Here is an 18,665-nt window from a genome sequence, read left to right as displayed (position 1 = left end):
TTCATAGGTGGAAGGATTTCACTCATGTTCGTCTCTGTGCGTCAAACTGCATCAATGGTTTTTGAAGCACTCCCTCTATTGCTGTCCAATATATGGATGACTGATAGAAGTGACTCACTTGTAGACAATGGGGTTGGCATATTGCACTGGCCTAAAGTATTGTTTCCAGTCAAGGCTCCTCCTGACTCGAAACCAGCTCAACGGTGCTGAATTAAAATCCTACCCATAACTGCCACACCTACAAAGGACTTAAGTGAAAAGTTCCCAATGACTGTAGGAGGATCAGATGTCAGATTAGCAATCCTTTTCAGGATTATTTTGGGAAATCTGATAAAAATTACTCAGAGAAAATGTTCTCTTCAGGGAAGGAAGTGAAGGAGATGCGCATGTAATAATGAAGAAGGATAGTCAAAGTATTTTTCGTCTTGTCCAAATTGTTATTTGAATTGTGGGAGAAATGGATATGAGTATTGCGTTGGCCGGTATGAATGGGATACAACTGACATTTAGCTTGGTTTAGTGAAAAGGACAATACTTAAAGATGTGTTAAGAAGGTGGACAAGTGAAAACAAAACTTCTGCCCGTAACGTCAATTCTCCTGCTCCTTGGATGCTGCCTGACCTGCTGTGCTTTTCTAGCATCACACTTTTTGACTCAGACTTTCCAGCACCTGCAGTCCTCAAGTTCTTCAAGTGAAAGCAATAAACCTGTTAGGCCTCATGAGCTTTGTTTATTTCTAACAATTTGCCAATTGTTTGGGGTGGTAAGAACATGATCACAAGCTTGCTGTTGCATTTGACCTGAATATGAGCTTTCAACCACAGATCCACAGAGTAGACTGATGGGACAAGAACTGACCGGGTTGGATTTGTCCTACTTGTTGTGGATAGTCATACCTGAGCAAATTTCCAATTGTCAGGTAATTGCCAGTGTTGGAGTTGTACTGGAATAGCTTGGCCAGGAATGTGGTTATTTCTGATACACCAGTCTTCAGCACAATTGCCATATCGTGATCCGTAGACATTACCTGATTTTCCTTTTTCTCACCTAAAGAGCTTTGGTGGAAGCTAACAATAAAAGCTGGATCTTATCTAGTCTGTCACTTACAAAGACACCATCCTTCCTAATAGATTTCTAGCACTTTTCTTCAATAATTCCCACTTTGGGCGGCATGGTTGCACAATGATTAGCACTGCTGCCTCACAGCGCCAGAGACCTGGGTTCAATTCCCGCCTCGGGCAACTGTCTGTGTGGAGTTCGCACATTCTCCCCGTGTCTGCGTAGGTTTCTTCCGGGTGCTCCAGTTTCCTGCCATAGTCTAAAGATGTGCAGGTTAGGTGAATTGGCCATGCTAAGTTGCCTGTAGTGTCAGGTGAAGGGGTAAATGTAGGAGAATGGGTCTGGGTGGGAAGCTCTTCAGAGGGTCGGTGTGGACTTTTTGGGCCGAAGGGCCTGTTTCCACATTGTAGATAATCTAATCTAATTTAATCTTAATCCTGACCAGCGTGCTTACTGTTAATTATATTCTTACAGTTTCACAATCATCAGTATAAACACCCTGAAACATAATTTAATCTCACATACTGCATGCACCTGCACAACTTTATGTTGTGGGTAATGATAGATAAATCCATTTTTGTCTTCTCAACTCATTTAGTTCTATTTAGCTGGTTACAGAGAGTGCTTTCATCATTCTCAAAGTCATTTATGTACATGTTATGGTTTAAAAACCGAACCAGAGGACACAGCTTAAAAATATGGGGTAGACCATTTAGGACAGAGATGAGGAGAAACTTCTTCACCCAGAGAGTGGTGGCTGTGTGGAATGCTCTTCCCCAGAGGGCAGTGGAGGCCCAGTCTCAGGATTCATTTAAGAAAGAGTTGGATAGACCTCTCAAGGATAGTGGAGTCAAAGGTAATGGAGATAAGGCAGGAACTGGATACTGATTAAGGATGACCAGCCATGATCATATTGAATGGTGGTGCAGGCTCGAAGGGCAGAATGGCCTACTCCTGCACCTATTGTCTATTATCTAAAAAGCTAATTCAATTAATTTGACCTAATGCTGGCTAGAGTGACACAATTCATACCAAGTGACCAAATAACACCCAAGAGCTAAACATCAATAGTGTACAACAATGTTCTACTTTCACTGCGGCTGTGAGCATTCACAATATTTGTAAATTCCTTTTCCTGGAACACTACCTTGACTCAGGTTCCTATCAGGCAACACTTAGCAGTTTGAGAGTCATTGGGTTGAATTTTAATCCGGAGCAATGCATAAGCTTGGCAAAGGGTGAGGGAAATTAAACCTTTGTAATTGACAAAACACGTGGAAACCAGTCTGAACGCATATTTTCTGCATTTTGCTCTTGTGCAATAAGCTATTTGTCTGTGACTACCTTGGGACAAGCAGATTGTCAATTACCACATATTAATTCCTCAGTTAGAGCAAATTTTCATCACACTTTTGAGCTTAAAATAGTCTTCCCCTCTATCCTTATGCCCGAAACGTCGAATTTCCTGTTCCTTGGATGCTGCCTGACCTGCGCTTTTCCAGCAACACATTTTCAGCTTTACCTACTCCTTGTCTAACTCGTGTTCTCGCTCTCTCCCTCTGGGCTTCATCTCCACCTATTGTTTAGTCCTTTCCCTTCCCCCACCCCTTCTTCAGCATACATACCTTCCCTAGTTATAATTGTTTCTGAAGAAGGGTCACTAGATCCAAAACGTTAACTCTGATTTCTCTCTACAGATGCTGCCAGGTCTGCTGAGCTTTTCCAGCAATTTATGTGTTTGGCACCATACCAGAGTAGCGTATGATTCAGCCCATTGTCTTTCAAAGCAAGGGCAGTTCATTCAGAATGCCACCTGATACAACAAGAACTCATCTCAACATTTTTTGGCACCTCTGGATCGTAGAAGGTCCATTCACATTTTCTCTGACTTCAAACCAGGGTCATCATTCCTTCTGAGGCAGAAACACGCTTGCCTTCTGGAACCCTGCACTAAAACCTTGAATGTGTTCTGAGAAGCTGCAAAATTTCTCATGTACCTCCAATCCTGCATTATCTAGAAAAGGATTTCCTTAGCTCAACAAAAAAAACTTACCCTTCTTTAAAAGTGAGTAGTAGCCTTTTAAAGATAGTTGCCTCTCTCATTTCCTATTCACATAGCCATGATGCCATTTGCCAAGTGACCTGTACCCAGTTTCTCCAGTATTCTCTGTGTTTGTCATCTTGTATCCATTTCCCTTCAGCTGAAAGCATATTAAAGTTCACAAGGTCGGATAGAGAACAATGAATTCTTGAACTGTGTTGCAAACCTGATTTTAATCACATAATTTGCATTAATTATATGTGAAATAACAGACACTTGGGAATAAGTTACAAGATGAGATCTAACTCATGGTTAGGTGATTTACATACTTGGTGCCTGAGGGAGATTTATCAGCCTGAATCTTACTGAGTATTCGTAGAAGCCAAAATCTAACACAAGAGTCTGTTGAGTTTTTAATGTAGTAAGTGATACCCGGGAGTGCTTTACAGGCTGGTACATGATCAGGGGCTGTGGAGAATTGATAACCAGAAAAATTAAAACTTATGATGCCATGTTTAACTCCGATTGCCTGCAGGTTACAGGGGGAGAACAAGCTAAAGTTGGGAAGAAAGTGATTGCAGTTTTAACCTGTTAACTTCGGACCCCAAGCCAGTAAGCTCTTCTTTAATTTAAACCATTTATGAATAAAATATACACCATGAAGGCCCATGTTCTCTAACATACACTGTTATTATTTCAGAGTATGGTGGGGTGGGGGATGGTGGTAGGATACGGACTGGACTTTAATGAAGCAGCTGTATAAGATGGCAGTTACCTCGGAATGTGTTACAGGCTTCAATCTGAAATAAAAACTACAATAGAGTGGCATGGTAGCTCAGTAGTTGCCTCACTGTTGCCTCACAGTGCCAGGGATCCCAGCTTTGGTGTACTGTCTGTGTAGAGCTTGCACAATTTCCCCATGTGTGCATGGGGTTTGGCTGGGTGTTGTGGTTTCGTCCCACAGTCCAATGTGCAGGTGAGGTGGATTGGCCATGCTAAAATGCCCGTTGTGTCCAGGGATGTGCATGTTAGGAGGATTAGCCATGGGAGGTATGGGGTTACAGGGATAGGATAGGGTAAGTGGCTCAGTATGGGCGGGGTGGTCTTTGAAAAGTTGGTGCAGATCTGATGGGCCAAATAGACTCTTCTTGCACTGTAGGGATTCTGTAATTGATTTCAAATCATTACAGGGATATGGGGGTAGTGCAGGAAATTGATGTTGGGATTGACGATAAGCCATGAACTTGTTGAGTGGTGAAACAGGCTCAAAGGGCCAAATGGTCTACACCTGTTTCTATTGCCCACATTCCCACAGCAAGCATTCCATTTCAACTTTGTTGTGTTATGTCTTACAATAAGTATGTCAGTATACCTTAACCAGACGCAATATTATAGCACGTGAAACACACACCATGGCAGCAGCAGTGGCCATCTGACTTTGTTATCTCAGTGGAAAGCTAATTGAAGACCAATAGTAAAACAGCTTTGACAACAGAGAATTTGGAGAAAGGTAGAGCTCCTCAGCCTCCAGCAGCATCAGACACCTGTGAAGATCCATAGATTAGATTCCCTGCAGTATGGAAACAGGCCCTTCGGCCCAACAAGTCCACACCGATCCTTCGAAGAGTAACCCGCCCAGACCCATTCCCTGACCCAGTATTTACCCCTGATTAATGTACCTACCACTGTGGGCAATTGAGCACAGCCAATTCATCTAACCTGCGCATCTTTGGATTATGGGAAAAAACCCACGAGATACGGGGACAATGTGTAAACTCCAAGCAGACATTCACCTGAGGCGGAAATCGAACCCAGGACCGTGGCGCTGTGAGGCTGCAGTGCTAACCACTGAGCCACGATGCCACCAATTATATTAATTCTAATCATCAAGAAAACAGGGAGAAAGTATTTTTGATTAGAATGTAAGTTATTTCAAGACAAAATAAATTTGTAGGATTGCCTCCATTAAGAAAAGTAAATCAAAGGATACACCACTAGAGCACAAGTCTACGCAATGCAATAGAATGGTCAGAGACCAGTATGCGCAGTTCCTGACAGTTGGTACATAAGTAACACATTTCACAACAATAGCTGTGAAGTATGCGTTCAGAAAAAAGGAATTATTTTAAATTACATGGACATGAAGTCGCAGTCACAAAGCTTAAGGTGGTATAGTTCAATGTTTTTAAGGTGCAATCATGGATAGCAGAAACCTCATTACGAACTGGGCTTCCAATAACACCCTGAATGAATTATACTGTTTAAACAACATATTCAGTTTACAGTTCAAACCATAGATCATCCTGAGAAAAGAGCTTTACAAATCTTGCTTGCCATTGGCAAGGAGGGGTTTCGCAGAATTAACAAATGCAGTTTTTCCATGGACGATCAGAAACACCCAGAAGAGATCTGGGAGGTTCTCAATGACCAGTTCAGGGGTTAGATTTTTTCTATCCATTCATGAGACATGTGTGTCGCTGCCTGGGCCTGCACCTATTTCATGACCCTAGTTGCTGTTGAGAAGGTAATGGTGCCTTTGCTACAGACCACATGCTATAGTAGTTCCACAAGGCCCTTATGGAGGGAGTTCCAAACTTTTGACCCAGCATTGCGGAAATATTCCCAAATCAGGATGTGAGTGACTTAGTGGGGAAATTGTTGCTCTTGTCTTTCTAAATGGAAATCATAGTGGATTTGGAAAGTGCTGTCTAAGGATCTTTGGTGAATTTCTACACTGCATCTTGCTGCTACTGAGGGAGAGGGAGTGGATGCTTACAGAAGTGGCACCAGTCAAGTAGGCTGCTTTGTCCTGAATGGCATCAAGCTTCTTGACTCTCGTTGGAGCTGTACCTATCCAGGCAAGTAGGGAGTATTTCATTGTACTCCTGCAGTGTGCCTTATGGATGGTGAACTCATGAGTTCCATCTAGAACTCATTTCCTTAAAGACAATAATCCTTAGAGTCTATTGGCCATTTTGTCTTTCCAAAGAGGAACTGTTAAAGATTAGTCATCACCTCTACACCAGCTACAGCCTTTAGGAAGGATCTTTTAGCAGTTCACCAAGTGGATGCACCACAAAGAGGCCTAGGCTCTTATCTTTTGAAATACACAAAACGTATTGCCCAAGCCAACTTATCCAATATAGAGTGCAAAACACCACCTCATGTATCTGTGGATGGCACAGTGGCACAGTGGCTAGCACTGCTGCCTCACAGCGCCAGAGACCCGGGTTCAATTCCCGCCTCAGGCGACTGACTGTGTGGAGTTTGCACATTCTCCCCGTGTCTGCATGGGTTTCCTCCGGGTGCTCCGGTTTCCTCCCACAGTCCAAAGATGTGCGGGTCAGGTGAATTGGCCAGGCTAAATTGCCCGTAGTGTTAGGTAAGAGGTAAATGTAGGTCAAGGTATGGGTGGGTTGCGCTTCTGCGGGTCGGTGTGGACTTGTTGGGCTGAAGGGCCTGTTTCCACAATGTAAGTAATCTAATTTGGCATCACACAACTTCACAATCATTTGTTAAGACATTCACCATTGAATCCATTAGATACGATACATTGCAGACTGCTAACCCCCACCCTTGCATCATCTATTTGTCACAAGTAAATAGGTGACTTTGAAATGAGCTAGAGGCCAGGTATCAGTATTATTATGGCTAAGTAGATTTTCCCTATTCCCCAACATAAGAATGCTCAGGAGGTAAATGCAAGTAACCTTGCCCAGCAACCAATTATCTAATCATTCCTGTTGATCTACATTTTGTTGTTTGAGATATTGAAGCTGAAAACATTCTTAATCATGATCTGTTACACATTGCCTCACACTGGCCCTTACCAATCAACAACTGCTGAAGGTGGGCTACTGCAAAGAGTCGCAAAATGGCCTGACAGTATCAAAGAAGTACCACAGATTCGCTCATTTTTGGAGATGAATGTGTGCACCTCAAGTCTTTTTCAAGGGGAAACAAGTTGTAACTCCATTACACGAAGATGTCATGTCCATGCTCCACCAGGGATACAAGGGTATTCAAACTGCCAGAAGGCTAGCATGTGAGTCTATGGACTAGCCAGGAATAAATTAGGATTTTCAACAACTTGTGAATGCATACGAGAAATGTCAAATGTGTTAATCCAGCAACAGAGGGAGTCTCTACATTCACACAATGTTCCCTCCACTCTTCGGATAAAAGATGCAACAGCCCTTTTCGCAGTGTAAGGATAAGATGACAATCATCTCATAAATTCCTTCACTGAAGTTTCCATTGTTTGGTGACTTAGCAACATAATGAATACAATTGTTATTGGCACGGTGAGTGCTATTTTCAATTTATTCAGTATTCCAGATGAGACAACGTCGGACAATGGACCAAATACACTGACACACCATTTCAAGATGTGCACCAAGTAGGGAATTACTGCATTACATCGTCATCATACTGTTTATGCTCAAATAGCCTAAAAGAATGTTCTATATAAAAAAAAACTCAATGGTACTCTGGTTAGCAAGGTTAGATCCCATGGAATACAGGGAGAACTAGCAATTTGCTCAAAGGTAGAAGACAGAGGGTGGTGGTGGAAGGTTGCTTTCAGACTTGATACCTGTGACCAGAAGTGCGCCACATGGATCGATGCTGGGCCCACTGCTTTTTGTCATTTATATAAATGATGTGGATGTGAACATTGGAGGTATAGTTAGTAGGTTGCAGATGACACCAAAATTGGAGGTGTAGTGGACAGCAAAGAAGGTTACCTCAGATTACAACGGGATCTTGATCAGATAGGCGAATGAATCGAGAAGTCACAGATGGAGGCTAATTTAGGTAAATGTGAGGTGCTGCATTTTGGAAAGACAAATCAGGGCAGGACTTATACACTTACACACTGGGGACTGTGGCTGAACAAGAAGTCCATGGAATGCAGGTTCATAGTTCCTTGAAAGTGGAGTCACAGATAGATTGGAAGTGAAGAAGGTATTTAGTACGCTTTCCTTTATTGATTAGAGCATTGAGTGTAGAAGTTGTGAGGTCATGTTCCGGCTGTACAGGACATTGGTCAGGCCACTTTTGGGATATTGTATGCAATACCGGTCTCCTCCTATAGGAAGGATGTTGTGAAACTTGAAAGGGTTCAGAAAAGATTTACAAGGATGATCCAGGGATGGAAGGCTTGAGCTTTCGGGGGAAGCTGAATAGGCTGGGGTTGTTTTCCCTGGAGCTTCGGAGGTTGAGAGGTGACCTCGTGAGGGGCATGGATAGAGTAAATAGACAAGATTTTTTTCTCTGGATTGGAAGAGTCCAGAACTAGAGGACATAGGTTTAGGGTGATTTAAAGGGGACTTAAGAGACAACTTTTTCACGCAAATGGTGGTGCATGTATGGAATGAGCTGCCAGAGGAAGTGGTGGAGGCTGGTACAATTACAACATTTAAAAGGCATCTGGATGTGTAAATGAATGAGAAAGGTTTAGAGGGATATGGGTCAAGTGCTGGCGAATGGGACTAGATTAGGTTAGGATATCTGGCGGTATGGATGTGTTGGACTGAAGGGTCTGTTTCCGTGCTGTACAGCTCTATGACTGTATGACTCTGTAACAGACCAAGCTTTGTGCTTTGCATCGCTGCCTTTTCACCCAACACCAGTGGAGAATAAGTTAATATTTCCAGCAAATGTATGCTCAGGAGGTAAATGCAAATAACCTTGTCCAGCAATCAATTATCTGATTATCCCAAAACACAGGACTGAATTGGAATTGAAAGTTTGACTAATCATGAAACCATCAGTGATGTAAAAACATCTGGTTCACAAATATTCTTGGGCGGCATGGTGGCACAGTGGTTAGCACTGCTGCCTCACAGCGCCAGGGACCTGGGTTCAGTTCCCGCCTCAGGCGACTGACTGTGTGGAGTTTGCACGTTCTCCCCGTGTCTGCGTGGGTTTCCTCCGGGTGCTCCGGTTTCCTCCCACAGTCCGAAGATGTGCGGATCAGGTGAATTGGCCATGCTAAATTGCCCGTAGTGTTAGGTAAGGGGTAAATGTAGGGGTATGGGTGGGTTGCGCTTCGGCGGGTCGGTGTGGACTTGTTGGGCCGAAGGGCCTGTTTCCACACTGTAAGTAATCTAATCTAATCTAATCCAAAGAACATACTTTTCCAAAGTGAATGAAAGAGATACACAAACAATATGCAGTTAGAAACTGTACAAAATTGCACATGGGACAGAGTGTGTGAAATGGAAATCCAAACACAAATTGCTGGATGCTGGCAAAGTTTCTAAATTATGTAACTATCCCAGATCATATGAAATCATTACTGATCATAGTGTTATATTGCAAGTGAACAGAAACAAACCCAGACCTGTATACGTCACATCAATCATACGAAAAGAGTGGGGAAGAATATTTCAATCTTGATTTTGCAATGAGGTTAAGTGACAGCAACAAGACAACCACGTTATTAAACAAATGCAATAGAGAGCAATGTGCACCTCACTAGACAGGGATATGGTCACCAGATCAGGACAAGTTGTCAAAACTTCAAAACTTTATATTAAAGCTTGAAATTTTCATCTTGTACTCTGATTTACCCATTTATATAGTTATCACATTGACAAGATATGTCAATGTACAACCCTGTTTGGAATAAATTATTACCATTGGGAAGAATAGTGGATGCTTTGTTATGTATCATAGTCAGTATATCCCCATATACCTTTCAGAGACATCCCCATGATATTATGGCAACATTGTGGCATGCAACCTGAGATTACAAAAATCTTATATTCCATCTTACCTCAGGTCATTTGAGGCATGCCACTTCAGTGGAAGCGTTGTTCATCTTTTGTAAACTGGTAACTTAATATTAGCTCAGAATTGAAGATGCTGGAAGAATGTTATATTTACATATCATACTTGGTTGTAATACATGTCGGTTGAACTCTTCAATAACGGAATATCTGCGCTTAATTTCTGAATCGTCAGATAAAACACCTTGTTGGAAGCAAAAATTTAACCAAACTTTAGCCACCAAAACGTCCAAAAAACAAAATCAGACAATATTCAATCCATCACTCTAAGCATCTGTTCAGAGATATTTTGCCAGTTCTAGTGCTGTACACAGTGCCACCCAGTGGCTGCAACCAGTTTAGTGCAGGATTGCTGCCTTTCAGTGAGGGCCAATGTGCAGGCCACTGTGCAGGCCTAGCTTTGAATTAACAGCAGCAGCAGTCTGCTGAATGACTGAAAGGCACCAGCAAGACTGCTGGCAGAGTGCCCAATGTGAACACGGTTAATTTGAGTGAGGAGAACAGGTTCATGCTCCACGGTGGCCTCTGAGATGGCAGCTCAATATTCCTCATAACCAGCTGGAGCACAGACTGCTGGGCTGTTGTGCGAGTCTGCAAGTTTCTTTGCAGCAATGGCATCCAGCACCATCATGAGATTTCAATGTGCTGGGTTCCCACCACAGCACTGAGATGTGGAGTGGCTTCTCTTTATGCTGCAGTGGAAGCTGAGACCACATCAACTGTTTAGGTCTGCAAGTGGCTCCAAGCTCAGTATGAGGTCCTGTGTTGAATGGGAGCCACAATCCTCCATAGTCCTTTCCAATGACAAGAATGAGTGTGGCAGGCCATTGCATCAGGCCTTTTTTTTTAAATCGGTCCCTGCCCCACCTCAGCTGAGTCTTCTATAATAGAACTTATGTATGACCTTATCCTTTCCTGCTTGGCCTGAGTGCAGCCCTGCTTATGCCTGCTAATCCACCACATGCAATATCCTCCAAATTGTACGCACTATCATTATATGAGCTGGTACCTCAAGCATCAATCAAACCACTGGCATTTCATGGGTACCACAAAGCATGAGCACGCAAGGGCAGGGCTAGATGAAAGAATGGAGGAAACCGAGAGATATGTAGTTTCACAACCTGTAAATTGTAAATGATAACAGATTGTAGGATGAGGATGAAATGGGCTTTGAGAAGGTGCATTTGGGAAGATTATAACATTATCCGTGAATCACTTAATTAGCCCCATCCTCAGTGATGGCTCCAATAATTTCCAACATTGTCTCCTCTGAGGGTGGGCAGCGGACAAAGTGGCTGTCTGCACATGCAGCCATGATGGGTCTGATTGGTTGGGAGGTTATAGGTCATTTTGTCCTGTAAAAGGGATGGGGGTTTCATCAGTGAGTGAGATTTATGGTTCTTCAGTTCCAAAGAAGTGTTACCTGATCCGAAAAATGAACTGTACCTTTACTCTACAGGTTTAGATGAGAATATAGAAGGCATGATTAGTAAGTTTGCAGATGACACCAAAATTGGTGGTATAGTGGGAAGTGAAGAAGGTTATCTAACATTACAAAGAGATCTAGATCTATTGGGCCAATGAACTGAAGAGTGGCAGATGGAGTTTAATTTGGATAATGCGAGGACTTATACAATTAAAAATAGGGCCTTGGATAGTGTTGGAGAACACAAAGACCTAGGGATTCAGGTACATAATTCTTTGCATCACATATAGACAGATTGGTTAAGAAGGCATCTAACACATGTTTTCATTGCTCAGACCTTTAAGTACAGGAGCTGGGACGTTATATTGAGGCTGTACAGGATATTGATGAGACCTCTTCTGGAATACTGTGTCCAGTTCTGGTCGCCCTGTTCTAGGAAGGATATTATTAAACTGGAGAGGGTTCAGAAAAGATTTACCAAGATGTTACCAGGAATGGAGGGCTTGAGAGATAAAAAGAGGCTGGGACATTTTGTACTTGAACATAGGAGATTGAGGTGTGATCTTACAGAAGTTTATAAAATCATGAGAGGTATAGATCAGGTGAATAGAAGTGTCTTTTCCTTAGGGTGGAGGATTACAAGACTCGGGGGACATATTTTTAAGGCGAGAGGAGAAAGATTTTAAAAAGACATGAAGGGAGTCTTTTTACACAGAAAGCGGTTCATATCTGGACTGAACTTCCAGAGGAAGTGGTGGCTGTGGGTACAGTTACAATGTTTAAAAAACATTTGGATAAGTACACGAATAGGAAATGTTTGGATGGATTTGGGCTAAGTGCCAGCAGGTGGGACTGGTTTAGTTTGAGATTATAGTCAGTGTGGACTGGTTGGACCAAACGGTCTGTTTCCATGCTGTACAACTCTAGATGCTGCCAGAACCTGCCAGATTTCACCAGCCATTTTAGTTTTTGTTTTGGATTTCTAGCATCTGCAGATCTTTTAATTTGTAACTGCTGGAGTTGGTTAAATGACTGTGCATGCAAACTGTGAACGTGAGCTTTTCAGCAGTGCTCTGTGTGTAAGGATGAGGTGGAGCAATACGAATGTGAGGTCTAATTCATAGGAGGCACAGAATGTCAGAAGTGGATGAAGATCATTGACTCATAGAGTCATAGAGATGTACAGCATGGAAACAGATCCTTTGGTCCAACCCGTCCAGCTATCCCAACCTAATCTAGTCCCACCTGCCAGCACCCAGCCCATATCCCTCCAACCCTTCCCATCCAAATGCCTCTTAAATGTTGCAATTGTACCAGCCTCCACCATTTCCTCTGGCAGCTCATTCCATACATGTGCCACCTTCTGTGTGAAAATGTTTATATCTTTCCCGTCTCACCCTAAACCTATGCTGTCTAGTTCTGGACTCCCCCACCCCAGGGAAAAGACTTTGCCTAGTTACCATATCCATGCCCCTCATAATTTTGTAAACCTCTATAAGGTTACCTCGCAGCCTCTAACGCTCCAGGGAAAACAGCCCCAGCCTGTTCAGCCTCTCCCTATAGCTCAAATCCTCCAACCCTAGCAACATCCTTGTAAATCTTTTCTGAACCCTTTCAAGTTTCACAATATCCTTCCAATAGGAAGACCAGGATTGCACGCAATATTCCAACAGTGGCCTAACCAATGTCCTGTACAGCCGCAACATGACCTACCAACTCCTGTACTCAATACTCTGACCAATAAAGGAAAGCATACCAGACACCTTCTTCACTATCCTATCTACCTGCGACTCCACTTTCAAGGAGCTATGAACCTGCACTTCAAAGTCTCCTTGTTCAGCAACACTCCCTAGGACCTTACCATTAAGTGTATAAGTCCTGCTAAAATTTGTTTTCCCAAAATGCAGTACCTCGCATTTATCTGAATTAAATTCCATCTGCCACTTCTCAGCCCATTGGGCCATCTGATCAAGATCCCGTTGCAATCTGAGGTAATCTGAGATGGTGAGGTGAAATGAACAGCAACTGACTGGGGTGGAGGGAGAATGCAGTTTGGCATGTCAGATTGCATTTGCTGACCTTAATCATAGAATCCCTAGAGAGCGGAAGCAGACCACTTGGCCCATTAAATCAACACTAACTGTTCAAAGAGCAGCCCGCCCACACCCATCCGCCTCCCCTCTCCCTGCACACCCCTTGGCTAACCCACCTAACATGCACATCCTTGGACACTATACCATGGCCAATCCACCTAACTTGCAAATCTTTGGACTGTGGGAAGAAACTGGAGCACCTGGAAGAATCCCAAGCAGGCACATGGAGAATGTGCAAACTCCACAGAGTCACAAGAGGGTGGTATTGAACCCAAATCCCTGGCACTCTGAGGCAGCAGTGCTAGCCACTTATGTACTGCCCACATAATTACTTATGCGTGGCCAATGAACTTCTCCAGACACTGCATCTAATTCTTTAGGGCTACATTGGTGGAATCAACCACTATGGCTGATCCTTCTACCTCTCTGGATGGCTTGCTGAACCCTGAGGAAAGAGAACCTCTCTCCTTCTGTCTGCCTTTTGCACTACGGCCTCCAGCTTGCAATATTTTCTTTCTTATAGAGGTTTACACATACATATCATCAATGTGAGCTACAAATCTTCTCAAAAGTCGCGAGGTTTGTACAAAATCATGAGGAGCATGGATAGGGTAAATAGACAAGGTCCTTTCCCCAGGGTGGGCAAGTCCAGAACTAGAGAGCATAGGTTTAGAGTGAGAAGGGAAAAATTTAAAAGGGACCTAGGGGACAACTTTTTCACACAGAGGAAGGTGTGTGGATGGAGTGAGCTGCCAGAGGAAGTGGTACAGGCTGGTACAATTACAACATTCAAAAGTCATCTGCATGGGTACATGATTAGGAAGGGTTTAAAGGGATATGGGCCAGGTGCTGGCAAATGGGACTCGAGTAGGTTCGGATAGCTGGTCGATATGGACGAGTTGGACCTAAGGGTCTGTTTCCATGCTGCACATCTCTGTGACTCTATGATTCTAATCACTTGCTGTTTCAGGATCGAGTTGAATTCATTCCTACAGTAATCTTCTTACCTGTTGTGGGCCTTTGTTAAAATAGAATTGTGAGCATAATGATTTATTATTGCTTCCCCCTGCAGTGATCACATCTCATACTTTTGACTTTTAGCCAAACAGGCTCCAAGGCTATTGTGCAACATCCCTGTCTGTTGTTGTTGAATTTTTCCGGTGTTGTGATTGGAAATGACTGGTAGATGACCGACGTGACAGCTTGTGTTGGGTGAGGGAGTAGGTTTGACTGAAAATCAAATAACTTGCAAACAATCATTACGTCGGTTCGTACATAATAGATATGTGGAAGAGCAAGCAATAGAACCAACTGATGTCAGTGAAACTCTGTCATAGAGGGAGACCAGCAACTGGAGAAGAGGAGAACATTGACGAGAGAGAGAGAGAGAGAGATAAATTTGCACTTTACCAATCAAAGATGCAGCATCAAAGCTAACACAGGCCAGGGTATGAAGCCACTAAATATAAATTTGTGTTACAAAAGTACAATGTAGGCATTCACCTGATGACGAAATACGAAAGATTCTGTGCTGCCTGCAATGTAAGTTGGTTTCTCTGAAATAATTTATATGTTTTGCCTCAGACAAGCATTGAGTTAAGATCTCCACCAGTTCCAACAAGAGGGCCTGGAATACTGGCTGTTGACAGATATTTTCCTCTTATTGTTTTCTGTATGCTGATGACTTCCACATAAACTATCCCTCCAGCACACAGTGTAGTTTGCTACCAACCCTTAATTGATGCCAGAACCTTCTCCCTAAGATTATACTCAAAATTAGAAATTAAAAGACTGGGGCATTAAAAAGTTATAAAGTCTAATAATGACATCACAAGCTCCAATTCAAATCTATCACTCAAGCAGAGTCAGGTACAGAATACAGCATTTTCTATACTGTCGCAAATACAATGGAGTCAGGTACATTATGGGTTAAAAATGCACTGTGAAATATTAAAATTTAACCCACTGTCCCAGCCAGTTCTGAAGTGTGAAAGGGTAATAGCAACATTTGAAAAAAAAAGTTCTCAAGTAACTCAGCAGTGCTGGTGCCGTCTCTGGTAACAGAAGCAAAATGTGGAATCTTCCAGCCTCTGAGTGACATAGACTATAGTAAGAAATTTGGGAAGATTAGGTGAGTTGCCCAGTGAGGCCCTTCTTAACATTACATTTTCCAACTAAGGTGAAATTCATGCTTGTGAGCAATGAGAGGCTATTAGTATGGATTATTGCTCATCATCATCCAGTTAGTAACCATTAGTATGCAATCTTCGATCCTCCCACACACTGGACTCCCAGAATTCCTGAGATGAAAGTCGGAGCAAGCAGCTTGTGACTCAAGCTCACCGCCTGCTCCTGAGGACTTCCATACTGGACACTAGTCACCACCACCCTCTGGTACATCTCTGATCTATTTATGATACCAATCTGCACTCTAATGCAGGAGTTTGGAGTACATTGGCATTTTTCATTGCAACACTGCTGCAAGGACACTTTGCATGTGGGGACAGGAGACTATTTCACAGACTGGACAAGGGACTTAGGTCTGTTCACTCACACATCTTTCTGCATCTTTGCCTTGCCCTCATTTGCACTGCCCTTTTGCGCTTTGACCTCTCAGACTTACTAACAGGCTCACACTGCCTCTAACCTGAATTACCTTTTAGCGCAGAAACAAAGCCAATGCCATGAACTGGGCAGCTTTGGACTGCCAAAGGTTGACCAAGTGCACAATGGCCTTTTAAATATGGAGTCTGGTAATGGTGAATATCTTCATTCACAACAGCTGGCAGAATTGGGCCAGCAACGGACAAGAGGGGAACCACATTGGCATGGCACATTGTTAATGAAGTGAATTTTGAGAAATACTATGGGAAAACCCACCAGGGTCTCTTGGCTAATAAATCCTTCATGAAATGCATTTAAAATGACTTAGCTAATTTCTCATAAAACTCAGCCCAATGTTAACATTTCCAGTCAGATATAACACTTCGGTTGAACCAGAAACAGTTAATATTTTAAGTCCAATATGACTCTTCTTGAGATCTGCTTATTTTGGATTCAAAATAGTAACTATGTATTCTCTTTCCACAGAAGTACCAGACCTTCTGAGTTTCTCTAGCACTTTCTGTTGTAATTCAGAACCCCAACATCTGCAGTATTTGGCCTTCACATCTGATTCATTACACCACTCAGTTGGTATGCCCACAAGCTGAATGAGTTGGCAAATACATGGCAGTTGCAGTATTACATGAATAAGTGTAAAGAATGGCAATGTATTTTTAAAATCGTGATGGATTGGAAAATGTTGATGGACAAGGGCACCTTGGTATCCAATTGCCCCACGAAAGCTATGGTGAAATTGAACAAACTGATGGTACAAAGATAGAATCGATCTACAGAAAATGAAGATGTTCTTTCCAAAGCATTTTAACACAATGCATTACGCAGCATGACCTTTTGATGAGTCAATGCAATGTTTATATAACTGTGATGAAAACTATTACACAGCATCCAACTTTTTCCAAGATTGGACTGAAAGTGAAAACATGAGTTTTCATTGCATTAAAAAAAACTAAATGCATAGTATTTATTAAGTTTGTGCAGTCTCTAAAACAATGACAAAGAACATTGGATATATAATTGCTTATCGTCCAAATGCTACAAAATCATTTAGCGCTCATACATCTATTAATGGTTTGGTTAGGCAGAGCTTGATAAATGTCCAAAGTAAACTTGGTTAATTTATACATAAAACATCTTAGTACATTCTGTGGCAAATTCTTCTCTTGTGTCTATCCTTATGTCAGAAAGGGTTACTACTTCCATTGTAAACCTGTTTCAGGTTCAAATACTGACCAGTCCCTGCTAGAGACAATAGCTTTATCAAGACCACTTTGTCAGCTGCACTTTACATCACTTTTACAGAGGCTCTGCAGTGTAGTGATCCTGCATACACCTTCAAAAGTATAGGTTCTTCTATTCTAGTGTATATCTGACCAAAACTCAGAATTATTTTCCGTGCACCTATCCTGCATTGTTTTAGGTCGTATACCCCAGCCTCCCATTAACTCTTGCATGATTTTTCCACATACTTACAACATTCAAAGTAAAACTCATTAAATTCAGAGTTTCTTGTCTCATCCCACTTTGATGGAAGAGTGGGCAGTCTTTCTTTCCCATACTGCCTGTCTTCCACCACAGGACAATTAAGCTGAAAAATACTACATTCTGCACTCCTTTTCAAGATGTTAATTTGCAATTGTAGTCCCATTTTCAACTTCTGTGTTGCTTTCAAGAGGACCTCATGAACAGTAGAACTAGTTGATTGCAGCAATCCCCTGTAGAAATCCAATGGGAGTGGCCTTTTGCACATTTCATCACAGTTATATAAACATTGCATTGACTCATCAAAAGGTCATGCTGCGTAATGCATTGTGTTAAAATGCTTTGGAAAGAACATCTTCATTTTCTGTAGATCGATTCTATCTTTGTACCATCAGTTTGTTCAATTTCATACATTCAGAGGTAACCACTGGGAAATACAGGGCCAGGTCTTGCCAAACAGTTACTGAACAGGCAGCTACCGAATGCCACAATGTTGCTGCTCTGAGCTCCAGGGGCCAGCATACTCTAAAATGTCATATAACAGAAATAGGCCATTTAGCCCATCCATCTCCAGCTCAATCAACACTTCTATCCCTCCATTCTCTCCCCCTCTTATTTGTTTGTCCATAAATGCATCAATGCAGTTCATTTCAACCACTAACAAATGGTCACAAAGTTCATTTTCTTGCCACTGTTTGGGGAAATGAAGTTTTGTGCAAACTCCCTACTGGATTTGTTGTTATTGTGTACCCAATAAGAGGAAACATTCTCTCTGCATCCACTCTGGGCAAAGCTTTCATTATTTTAAGGATCTCTGGGTCACCTAACGGCAGTTATTTTTCAAAGTGACCCAACCTGTGAATCCTTTCCTGATTTGCATACCCACACATTTCCAGTGTCTGGCTTGTCTGAATCCTCTTCAGTGCGTCCATACCATTTTCATCAATTAGCCAGGGTCACATGCTGCCTGTGTATGTTCTCACCAGGGCTCAATTTATGCTTGGGATAAATTCCCGAACTTTCAAATCTATTCCTCTACAGATAAAGTATTGTGCTTGGTTTGCTTTTTGTATGGTCTTGTTAACTTATGGCACAGCCTTTGTCAGAGATCCCTCTGCTCCTCTATCCATTTCAACCTGCACATTCTA

General features: G+C 42.4%; 1 protein-coding gene across 2 annotated transcripts in view; it reads right to left on the bottom strand.

The window, feature by feature from the left end:
* The window catches only part of klhl6 (kelch-like family member 6), a 96,076-nt gene that overhangs the window by 60,025 nt on the left and 17,386 nt on the right, over positions 1–18,665 (bottom strand). The window lies entirely within an intron of this gene.

Source organism: Hemiscyllium ocellatum, chromosome 13 (genome assembly GCF_020745735.1).
Source record: "Hemiscyllium ocellatum isolate sHemOce1 chromosome 13, sHemOce1.pat.X.cur, whole genome shotgun sequence".
Classification (NCBI taxonomy): domain Eukaryota; kingdom Metazoa; phylum Chordata; class Chondrichthyes; order Orectolobiformes; family Hemiscylliidae; genus Hemiscyllium; species Hemiscyllium ocellatum.
The sequence above is the reverse complement of the archived record's forward strand: the minus strand, read 5'-3'. Positions and strand labels throughout refer to the sequence as shown.